The sequence below is a fragment of the Lepus europaeus genome, chromosome 12 (assembly GCF_033115175.1).
Source record: "Lepus europaeus isolate LE1 chromosome 12, mLepTim1.pri, whole genome shotgun sequence".
Taxonomy (NCBI): domain Eukaryota; kingdom Metazoa; phylum Chordata; class Mammalia; order Lagomorpha; family Leporidae; genus Lepus; species Lepus europaeus.
This window is the reverse complement of record NC_084838.1, coordinates 73,728,111-73,740,210: the sequence shown is the minus strand read 5'-3', so window position 1 is coordinate 73,740,210 and position 12,100 is coordinate 73,728,111. Positions and strand designations below refer to the sequence as shown.

The following is a 12,100-nucleotide window of genomic DNA, read 5'->3' as shown; positions in this document are numbered from 1 at the left end:
GCCAGAGCATTCCCTGGCAGCAGCAGTCCTGGCTCACGTGCTTGGGCCCCTGCCACCCACGTGGGAGGCCGGGTGGGGTTCCTGCTCCTGGCTTCAGCCCGGCTCAGCCCGGGTTGGTGCGGGCACCTGGGGCGGGAAGCAGCAGGCAGAAGGCCTCTATGCCTCCCTAGCGAGTAGACAGTGCGGTACAGAAGGTGCTCACTGCCTAGCGAGTAGATAGCGCGGTACTGAAGGTGCTCATTGCTGAACGGCTCTGCAGGCACCCGGCTTCCCTGCCCTCGAGTCCACACCTGGTTCTCCCACCCTCTGTGGCGCCGGAGCTCAGGGCCTACCTGTAGCAGTTGTTGGTGAACTTATTGTAGCTGGAGAAGGCGATCAGCACCCCAAAAACCCAAGCCCAGGGAGAAGCACACTTGGGTGGCCGCATCTATCCAGACCTGGGGGAGGGGCAGGAGGCCATTAGAAGTTCCCAGAGAAGTGCACACACACAGCTGGACATGGTGGGGGGCGGGGCGGTGCCCTCCCAGGGACCACCAGGCCCCTGCCCGCGCTCTGTGCCATCAAGTCAACCAGCAGACGGCACTAACAGGGAGCCGGCCACTGAGGCTGTGTCCAAGTCGCTGGCCCGAGGGTGCCTGGTGAGAGCAGGCTGTGTCGCTAAATAAAGGGGCCCCGGTCCCTGTCCCAGAAGGGCACTGCATAGTAAGGCCCCCTGGTGCCTGCCTCAGCCACACCCACTCTCACAAACCTGGCTTCCTGTGTTGTGCTGGACACTGGTGCTGGGCTGGCCGCCCTGGACACGTGAGGGGTGTGGCCAACAACCCGACCCAACACTTCCAAGTTGGCCCAGCCTGCTGGAACCCAGGCAGCACCCCGTGCTGTCCTGTGTGAGGGGCTAGCTAGGGAGCCAGTGGAGCTGCACCTGCCGCCCGGCTGACCCTGTGTGTCCAGGATGCAGGTCACACAGGAGCAGGGCCGTGAGGACCACGTAGGGCATGGTGGCTGTAATCCTCACGACCTGTGTGTGGGGCAGCATCACCGGGCAGCACAGGCACTGGTGGCTGGGACTGGGGGGGGCTCTGACGGGGGCGCCAGCACCCCAGCAGCCCAGGGTTGCACAGGAGTGACCCCGTGACATGGCTGCCCTCACAGGCACCCTCCTGGGAATTAAAGTGGGAGGAAGGAGATCCTTTTCTGCATTTCGTGTTAAGCCGGCAGGAAGCTGCTCTCTGGCGTGAGACACAGGGAATATACGAATATACGTGGACCGCAGAGGTGCCCTTGACCTTGTGAAAAGGATGAGGTCTGGGAGGAAGAGGCACTGCACCGCAGGTGCGCACTACCCGGCCACACACGTGGGGGACCCGTCCCGGTCAGAGTGGCCTTGGCATGCATTTAACGAGGACAACACTCTCATCATCGAAAAACCACCATCTGCAGGTCTTCCTGCCGCACACTTTTTAACTGTAAGTGCTGCCCATTGGAGCCCTGCCCCACGGCCCCCTCCACCCCAGCCATGGCCATGGGTCCACTGCCCGACCCCACCATGACCCGCATGCTCACCCCACCAACCCACAGAGCAGGTGTCCACAGAGCAGCCGGTGCTCACCTTCCCCGAGGTCTTCACGCCCTTCCACAGGCTGAAGTAGAGCAGCTCGATGACCAGCACCAGGCAGGCCGTGAGCTCCCAGCAGGGAGGGCCCAGGTCGTCGATGCCAAGGCTCTGGTGCAGGTACAGCACCCCACACCTGCCAAGAGGGCGAGGGGACTCTGGAGAGGGAGTTCCCGCCCAGCTGCTCCAGAAAGCCCCCGGTAGAGACTTAGGGCTGCCGGGGGATGGGCAGAGAAGCCAGCTGTGGCATGCTGGGCCCCACAGAAAGCCAGGCCCCGGACCCTGCCCTTGCACACAACAGGAACGGGTGCCCTGGGTCTTGCATGGAGAGGTTAGGTGGAAGCTGCCCAGCTCTGGGCACCTGCCACCCATGGGCAGAGCCAGGGAACCCTGGCAGATGTGCGTGAGGCTATCTCTGAGCAACACGTCAGGACACAGGGGCAGTGCCAGGAGCCCTGGCAGGCACGTGGTGCTGGCTCTGAGCAACAATGCAGGCACACAGGTGCCTGCGCTCTTGAACACCGAGGCCCAGCTCAGCCACACGGAGGGCTACACTGTGGGCCTAGGCTCTGTCCTGGCTCCCATGGGGAGCCCCGGGTAGCCCCTGCTCTTGGTCTGAGAGGTCCACCCTCCAGGGCAGAACAGGACGCAAAGTAAGAAGGGCATGGAGCTGACAGCAACACCCGAGCTCTGGTGGCCTGGAGGAAGTGGAGTGACTGACAGATGGCTGTCACATCGCAGGCTGGACCTGGAGCCCAGGCTGACCGTGAAGGCCATGCTCTGCCCTGGAGAGTAAGTGATGGGGTGGTGCTGTGGCATAGCGGGTAAAGCCACTGCCTGCAGCACCGGCATCCCATATGGGCACTGGTTCTAGTCCCGTCTGCTCCTCTTTTGATCCAGCTCCCTGCTATGGCCTGGGAAAGCAGCAGATGGCCCAGGAGCTTCGATCCCTGCACCCACGTGGGAGACCTGGGAGAAGCTCCTGGCTTTGGCCTGGCGAGCCTCAGCCGTTGCAGCCACCGGGGAGTGAACCACCAGATGGAAGCTTGCTATTTTGTTAACTCTTTCAAAATAAATAAACCTTAAAAAACAGAACAAGAAAGGGGCCGCTTGCACCCAAGTTTGCTGATCGTGGGTCAGCCGAGGACCCTGGAGACAACCGCCACCTCCTTCCACAACAGCCCCAGGCAGCGAGGGGCCCGGAGGGGGTCTGGGTCTCTCCAGACTCCAGCATCAGAGGCCCTGCCGACCACCGGCTGCCTGGCAAGGGGTCGGTCAGGGTCCCAGGCGCCAGCCACAGCCTGGCCAGGTGAAGCCGTCACTACCACCCTCGTCCTCTGGAGCACAAGCTGCTCTCACAGAGGCAAGGTGTGGGGTGGCAGGAAAGGCGTCCCCTGCGTTCCTCACCTGTCCCACCGCCTGTGTCTCTCTTTCTCCTCGCCTTGTTCCTGGCCCATGCTCTGTTCTCCTGGTCAGTCCCAGCCACCTGGGGCTTCTTTCCACCAATGACAGAAAGGTCTCCCTGGGCCAACACCTGCTGAGCCGACCCTCCCAGGACCCCTCAGCCCAGACTGCTCTGTGTGACTGATGCCTGTCCTGCCCGCAAGCACACCAGGTGACCATGACTGAGGTTTGTGAGGAGGGGTCACTGAGCTCTCTGCCTGGCGGTCCCTTCCAAGGCAGAACAAAGGGCAGGGCTAGGGACAGGTCCTGAGCCCAGCTGTCCCCAGGCCCGAGTCGTGGTGAGCAGGGGCAGGACTGTGAGGACCCTGTCCCCTGGGTGAGAACACGCAGCCTGCTGGATGCCAGGCCATGGCCAGGGGGATGCAGGACAGGCAGTGTGGCGTCAGAGGGGCTGCTGTGTACCAGAAAGCCCCCAGTGGAGACCTAAGGGCTGCCTGGGAGCCGGAGCCCTGGCCGTATGTCCCACAGGTGCAGAGCAAGCGCACAGCAAATGGCCAGGGGATGAGCTCAGGGTGCGCAATCCACAGAGGGGGGCGCCCAAGAGGAACCAGACACAGGTGACATGGTGACAGGGGGCAATGAGCAGGAGCTGTGAGCAGTCAAGAGCACAGGTACTGTGGGCGGGGGACGGGCTCCGGGGCAGGGATGAGAGCCAGGGTGTGGACGCGCACTGCTGCAGGACCAAGGTTGGCTTGGGCAGCACCATTCGAGCACTCTGGTGGGGGTGGTGAGGGTTGCTCCCCAACGTGGCCGCACTGACGCCCTGACTCACGCACTTGTAAATGGCTCAGACGGCCAACCCCACGTCCCCCGAGGCTTACCACAGTAAAAATATAACCAAAGGCACAATAGGGAGGCAACAGAGGCAGCTCTACACCACAAAGAAAGTCTTGGGTTGGAAGAGACGTGACAGCAGGCGGCAGAGACTCGGGGAGTGCCTGAGACAGTGACCCGGCCAGCCCAGCACCACCACTGTTGAGGACCCCGTTTCTGCTGTGGTAACAGCGGCAACAGCTCGGGGCTTGTGCTGTGGGGAGACAAACTCCATAACAGCACAGAAGAGGCCACGCGCCATCAGCGCTCAGCCTGGAGCTCTGGCGGCACTCACAAGCCACCCCTGACAAGGACAAGCTAAGGACCCGTGTCATGAGCAGTCACTGATAATTTAGACAGCAGGATGCTTCAGCTTAGCTCCCAAGCAGGAATGAGAGGAGAGAAACAAGGAAGAGACAGGGCCTGGGGCAGCAGGGGAAGGGGAGGTTGTTGACCACAGGCCCCACCCAGCCCCCAGGCCAACTTACTGAAAGTACTGGGCCACAGGCATAGTCCCAAAGGTGTGGTTGAGGCTGGTGTCGTGGCCAGCGCTGCTGTGGCGGATATCGGACGTCAGAGCAGCTGGGGCTGTTCCAGGTGTTGCTGCAGTGGGTCTAGGGCAGCTCGGCCACGAAGGAGAAGAGGTAGTGCAGCGCCCAGGCGATGATGATGTTGTAGAAGAAGCCCATGTACAGCGAGATCAGGATCACCATGAAGCCCACACCTAGGGCAAGAGTGGCAGCTCAGGGGAGGGGAGGGGAAGGGCCCCTGCACCTTCCCAGAGGCTGCGGGGCACCTCTGGGGGACCGCCTGTGCACCGGGGTCACCCAGCTATGCCAAGGTCACCACTGCCAACGCAGCCACAGAGGCTCTGCCAGGTCAGGTCAGCTGACTCAAGGGCACTTGGGGGTGTTGTGGGCCCCCCAGGATGACCTAACCCAGGCGGTCAGGGAAGACTGGGGCCAGGCAAAACCACAAGACCCACAAAAAGCCACTGTAACTGCCCAGTGGCACCCCAGACTGCCCATGCCACCTGTGCCACCCAGAGATGCTGGGTCATCGTGGCCCTCTGTAGCTGCCCACACCCCAAAGATCACAGTAACACCACCATCTGGAGCAACACCCCCAAACCACAGCAACAGTACCATCTATTGCCACGCCCCAGTTTCACAGGCAACAGCACCATCTGGGGCCACTCATGGCACTCAGGGCCACCCCAACCACACCCAAGTGTCTAGGACATCCCAGGGCCACACAAGACTACCACAGGGGAGGTGAGAGTTTGGGCAAGAGTTTGGTTATGACAAGGCTGTGAGGCACCTATCCTATATGGAGGGCTGGGCTTGGGTGGGGCAAGCAGGGTCAGATGGGGGAGGGTGGGAGAGGCTGGAAGTGGGCAGGGTCAGGGGGGTGGGTGGGTCAGTTGGGGTGGGTAGGAATGGGTGGGGGTGAGCATGGTCAGGTAGGTCAGGTGGGGGTGGGTAAGGCTGAACAGGGTCAGGTGGGGTCAGGTGGGGGTGGGCAGGGTCAGGTAGAGGTGGGTGAGGGAAAGTGGAGATGGTCGAGAGAGAGTGGAGGTGGGCAGTGTCAGGAGGGGGAGGGTGGGGTGAGCAGGGTTGGGTGGGGAGAGTGGGGATGGATCAGGAGAAGAAGGGTGGAGAGGGCAGGGTTAGGTGGGGGAGGGCTGGAGCAGGCAGGGTCAGGTAAGCGTGGGTGTGGGTGAGCAGGGTCAGGTAGGGTCAGGTGGGAGTGGGTGAGGTTGAGCATGCTCAAGTAGAGGAGGAAAGGGTGGACAGGGATAGGTGGGGAGGGTGGGAATGGGTAGGGTCAGGTGGGGGACGGTGGGGGCGGGTAGGGTCAAGTGGGCATTGGTGGGGGCGAGCAGGGTCGGGGGGAGGGTGGGGACAGGCATGGTCAGGTGGGTGTGGGTGGGGGTGAGCAGAGTCAGGTAGGGGAGGGTAGTGGTAGACAGGGTCAGGTGGGGAGGGTGGGAATGGGCAGGGTCAGGTTGGGGATGGTGGGGGCGGGTAGGGTCAGGTGGGCATGGGAGGGGGTGTACAGGGTCAGGTGAGGAGTATGGGGGAGTGTGGGGGGTAGGCAGGGCCAGTGGGGAGGGTGGGGATTGGCAGGGTCAGGTGAAGGAGGGTGGGGGCAGTCAGGTGGGGAAGGGTGGGCATGGGTGGGGGTGGACAGGGTCAGGTGAGGAGGGTGGGGGGTAAGCAGGGTCATGTGGGGGAGGGTGGGGTGGACTTGGGCGGCCAGGGTCAGGTGGAGTAGGGTGGGGGAGGGTAGGGGCCAGCAGGGTCAGGTGGGGAGGGTAGGGGCGAGCAGGGGCAGGTGGGAGAGTGGGGGTGGGAAGGGTCATGTGTCTTCTTGCTCTTCGAGCTTTGGAGAAGCCATTTTCCACCGTGAGACGAAGGGGTGCTGCACGGTGTCTGTGTCAGACGTGGACCAGGAGTGCAGTTCACTGCCTTGGAGAAGATGCTGGGGCAGCCACCGCACGGTGGGGGACCTGCCACCAGTCAGCAGGGAATGACCAAGCATGGTGACTCTGTTTCTGGAGTCCCTGGGTTTCCAGGGAAGCCTCAGGCTAACCATGGGGGCCCGTGGGAAAGCTTTGTGCGCTTGTGCTCAGCCTCTTGGGGGCTCAGGGGAGTTCTGATGGGACGCCGGCGTGGACCCAGCTCCGGGAGGAGGGGCGGCCTATGCCCTGGTCCCCCTGGACCCAGTGCTGTGTCCACAGCTGAGTCAGGCTTTGCCTCCTCCCCAGCAGAGCCACCGTGGCTCTGAGGTGGGGCTGAGGCCCCTCCCTGTGATGCTGCCCCTGTGCCTGGTGAGGAGAGGGCTCCCTGGCAGGGTGGCCGCAAGAGTATCAGTTGTGGGCTCCTGGGCTCTGAGCTGGAAGCCAGGGCTTTAGAAGCTGCTGGCCTGGCCCCTCAGGAGCCCTGCCAGCATCCTTTGGCATGGCCACAAACCCCAGTGATGTGTGTGGGGTCTCAATCACGGGAAGCCACCGCTCATCAGCCTGCCCAGGGCCACTCTCCAGCCTGACGTCTGAACCAGGGGTGAGCCCATCCAGGTAGGGGCCATGCAGGATGCAGTCACCCAAGTTCCAGCCCAGCCAAGGTCGGAGAAGGTGTGGCACCTGCCACACCCCTGCTCAGGGTGGAACTCGCCTGCCACAGCTGGCCCCGGCTGCCAACACCTGCTCTGGAACCCGACACGCACTGTCCATGGGAGCTCCTGGGACACCAGCAGAGACCCAGCCCCACAGTGCAGCTTCCTGTCCACACATGGTCTCTGCTCATCACAGCACGGGCGCGCCCCATAGAGCTATCCGACACCTGCTGTAACATGGGGTGAAGGAAGCCAACTCCCCTCTGATTCTGTGATACCGTTCATGGGCGTGGCACTGGGTACAGGGGAGAAGATGCCACTTGGGACCCCGGCGTCCCCTACAAGAGTGCCTGGGTGCAGGTCCCATCTCTGCCCGACTTAAGCTTTACACACCCTGGGAGGCAGCAAGGTAGGCCAACCACGTGGGAGACCTGCATGGAGTGAGTTCTGGGCTCTAGCTTTGGCCTGGCCCAGCTCCGGATGTTGGAGGCATTTGGGGAGTGAACGAGCAGATGGAAGATCTGCCTCTCAACTACGCGAAATTTAAAGAAAACATTAGTGAAAACGAAATGTTTCTCCTCGTCTGCTTCCCAAGAAGATCAGAGCGGCACGCGGACCTGTTTTTTTTTTTTTTTTTTTTGCTGGTCTTGTGTGCGTTTCAGTCACCTTCGTAGGAAGCAGAGCGTCCCTGACCACTCCAAACATCTACCACAAAACACCCTAACTGCTTTTCATGCAATGGGACAGGCAGTGGCGCACCCACGGTGCACAGGGAACACGCAGCTCGTCTTGGCCATTATACTGCCTAGGAAGGAAGTCCTGCTAAGTGGTGTGCTCCGCGGCCCCCTCTGCCATCCACACAGCAGCTTCCAGGGCGGCTCCGGTAGAGCAGCCATTTTGGTCCCCGTGAAGGGCAGGAGAGAATTCCTCCCCTGCTGGGCGTCCTTGGTGCCTGCCTGGACTGTGCATGCGTATGTGTGTGTATGTATGTGTGTGTATGGGTGTGTGTGCATGCTTGGGTGTGTGTGTGTGTGGGCATGTGTGTGTGCACTCAAACCAGAGACAGAGAAAGGAAGAGCTGTGGACAGACAGAGCGCTCACACCTGCTGGCTCACTCCCCAGATGCTGGGCCATGAACTCCATCAGGTCTTCTCGTGGGTGGCAGGGGCCCAAATGCTCAGCCATCACCACAAGCAGCTGGCATCTGCAACGGAGGAGCTGGGATTGGACGCAGGCACCCCAGTGTGGGACGCAGCTGCCAGGCCGAGGGCCCGCCCACCTCACTCACAATCTCCCAGGAAATCAGCATCCCGCAGAGGACACAGAGCCAGGGTGGCAGAGCCCAGGCAGGAAACTGTCATCCAGGAATAGTGGTCCCGTCCACACAGAGACACAGAGCGAACCCGGCCTCCTGGCGGCTTCGCTTGCCTCTACTGGCTACTCACTGACCAGCATGGAGAAGCCTGGGCGGCTACGAGCACATTCCACCCTAGGGGTCCCACACCGGCCCCCGCACACAGACCCGTCTTGGACTGGAGCCGAAGCCCCTGAAGGCTGCCCACCGCCTGCATGCCGCGCAGTGACGTCGTGCCCCTGGTTCACCCAAGGACTCCGTTGGCACCTGCCGCTTGGGGACAGCTGGACGGCACACCGGGCTCCCCGTGTCCCCCTCCCAACTGCTGTCCCCCAGCCCAGTCCCTGCTTGGAGAGGTGAATTCGGTCTGAGTCCACATCCTGGGGCAGGGCATGGGGCCGAGTCAGGCGAGACTCAGGACTCCAAAGTAGGCCACGGGGCCACGTGCAAGAGGCGTCGCCATGGCGGGGCTACCGTGGGGCCATTCCTCTCCTACCCCCCTCCCCACTCGCTCCTCACTGCAGGCTCTGAACCCCACTGGCCACCCCAACACAGCCCTGGTCAAAGCTCTCGCAGCAGCGACTTCCAGCATGAGTCAGGCACCCCGGGCAGAGCCGGAGAGGACATGGCTAATGCATCCATGTCTCCAACAGAGAGCTAGGTCCTGTGGCCGAGCCAGAGCTGTATACAAAGGAGAAGGTGACGTATCTGGTCTGGCACAGGCGGCCAGAGACCCCAGTGCCTTTAACGACCACGGCTCTCTGTGCTGGGATGAGCGACTGGCAGCGTGTGCAGGTGAGTCCTCGAGCACTGACCTCCCCCAGCACAATGTGGCCTCCGGGTCTCTGCCTGAGCCTCAGCCCTGCCCAGCAGGCCAGCGAGCAGAGCCAGCATTCAGCCCCCCCGGCACCAAGACGCCCTTCTCTGGGCAGCTTTGCCCCTCCCAACGCTGACACTGACCACATCTGGGGAGACCACTGGACACGCACTCTATTCCAGACATCACAATGACTGTCCAGGGCTCAGGGGAGATGAGGCGGGCCCCTGGGTCATCTCATTGAGTGCTGGTTGTCAGGGTGGGTCCTGCCAAGGTCCCTGAGCCATTGCCTCCAGGGGGCGGTGTTGGCTCAGGGGCAGGGTGCCGAGGTCTGGGATCCAATCCACTGTGCTCCCTGCCAGGTGGCTTGCTTGGGCCCTGACACCCCCGGGGCTGGGCCCCCAACAGAGATGCCACATGGCACTCCCAGGCTCCCATGAGGTGCTGGGCGGGCACCTGGGCTCTCCAGTGCCACTGCCTGGCCTTAGTGGCCTCGAGGGCTCAATGAATAATAAGTAAGATGGACGAGTGACTGACAGCTGATTTGGGTGGACAGACAGTGTAAACACGGTGGATAACAGATGATAGATAACATATGCATGGATGATGACGGAGACATGAGCGACAGGCAGGTGATGGATGCGTACAAAGACAAGGCACACAGACGGATGGATGATGGACAGGTGACGGATGGGTGGGTGATGGACGGATCCCAGACTGATAGAGAGATGGGTACGCTATCTCACCCAGCACCACAGGGGAGCCTCGGGATGGCCTCACCTGGGGGTGGGACAATGTGCCCCAGTCCTGGTCACTGCAGGCCACTAGGGAGGACCCCGGGCAGCAGCATGGCGCACGCACACACAGCAGAGTGGGGAGGTTGCAGCCAGCGCCTGAGGATTGGGGGCCACATCCCTGCCAGGTTACCTTTCAGAAGGAGGCAGATCTTCCAGATGCCAGCAGCCCCTTCCCTGTTGAACTGCCCCAGGGCCAGCTCCATGTAGAACAGCGGCATCCCGGCGATCACCATGAACAGCAGGTAGGGCACCAGGAAGGCACCTGCGGGCAAGGCAGCGCCCGGCACTCAGGGGCCGCCTCTCCTCCACAGGGCCTCGGGCCCAGCTGCCACCCTCCAGCAGGAAGCCCAGGCTGGGTGCACAGCCCCCACGTTGGGGCCCCGTGTTCCTCCTGAGGCCCAAGTGAGGATGCATGGACGCCGCGCCCCTAGCCTGGTCCCAGGGACTGCCCTCCCTCCTTATCCCCTGGGGGCCTGTGATGGGGACAGCCTGGCCCCCACTTCCCAGGAGTCAGCCTGCAGAGCTGCCCCATGGCAGGAGCTGTTCACTAGCAGTGGCCACTGCAGGGGGCTGGGGCGGGGGCCTGCTCCTCTTATTCCTGCCCCTCCCCCGGCACAGCTGGGGGTCTCTGTGTTCAGCCTCTGAATTCCCCTAACTGGACACACCTCTGTTCTGGAGTGGGGAGCCGAGGCATGGAGACCCCTCAGCTCTGTCTTTGGGCACGTAGGCCCCAGTCTCCACTCTCTGCAGAGTTCCCATGGGTGACTGCGGGAACTGGGCGGGGGATGTGAGGACCGAGGTGAGGTGGAAATGAGCTTGGAGTCACCTGGCTAACAGAGGGACGTGAGCTCTTCAGGGGATGCTGCCCGTCACCTCAGCTTTCGGCTCTGATGCAGCCACAGCTGCAGGACTGGCTGAGCTCCGGCAGGGGTGGGGGCTGGGCTATGGCGCTGTCCCGGGCAGCTTGTGCCCCGTGCAAACTAGGGCCCCGGGGGCCACCGTTCTCTGAGAATTTTCCTTCCTAAGTGGGAGCAGCTCTGGAAACAGCAGAGCTGAGGCGCCTCTGCCTGCACCCACGTGTCCCGGCTTCCTGGCCTCACAACCTGGCTATAATGCAGGCCCAGAACCAGGACGCCCACGCGGGGACAGCTGCTCTCCCGCCCAGCACCACCGCCGCGCACCTGGGGTTCTGGGGTACTCACCTCTGCCGTTTTTGTAGCACAGGTAGGGTAACCGCCAGACGTTGGCCAAGTCCATGGCGAAGCCAATGACTGAGAGGAGAAAGTCAACCTTCTTGCTCCAGGTCTCACGCTCCTGAGCCTCCACGTGCGGCGGGCCAATGAGGGTGGAGTTGGTGAGCTGCACCCCATTCCGCTCCTTGAGGAGCCTGAGCTCCACGCCCTGAGGGCCCGTGGCTTTGGGCTCCTTATCTGGGACCACCATGGCTGACACAGGTGCCACGGAGCACTTGCTCTTACTCATGGCCGACCTGCAATCCCAGGATTCCGTGCTTCTTCCCTCTGGGTCGGCAGCCCACCTGGGAAAGAAACACTCACAGAAAGCAGAGCCTTAGCAGCCGGGCCCTCTGTGCTGCGCCGGGATCAGAGGCCTGGGCACTTTCTTCCTCTGTGGGGAAGAAACAGCGTTCCTGGGTCTCAGAGCCAGGTACAAGGACAGCTGGAGATGCCAGTTTTCATGGGGGCTGGGACAGCCCTCAGAGCCCAGCACTCTGGCTGGGCTTGCTGACAGCGGGGGCGGACCAGGGCCAGCGCTGCACTCTGTCTGGGGCGCTGACCTCGGCTTTGGTTGGCCCCGCACACCCTGACTCCTGATGACTTTCGGAGACTGCGCCTCTGAGGGCTGTAGCCTGCACCTAGGGCGCCTCAGCCTCAGCCAGGGGTCTGCAAGGGGGCAGCGAGCCACGGAGACCTCAGAGGAGGCGCCCGGCTTTACCTACCCGCCCTACAGTGATGCTGGAGGCGCTGAACTCCGCGAAGCCTCCACTGGCTCTGGCCCAACCATGCTGTGCAGTCTCTGCTTGATCTCTTATGAGGTCGCGTGGTCCTCCCCTCCTGCCATCAGGGGTGCCCCTCCTCCCCCACCCCGGGCCACGCCCCACAACCCTC

General features: G+C 62.6%; 1 pseudogene; it reads right to left on the bottom strand.

Annotated features, from left to right (window-relative positions):
* Positions 1–328: 328 nt before the first annotated feature.
* LOC133771314 (sodium-dependent dopamine transporter-like) lies at positions 329–11,456 on the bottom strand (annotated as a pseudogene).
* Between the last annotated feature and the right edge of the window lie 644 nt (positions 11,457–12,100).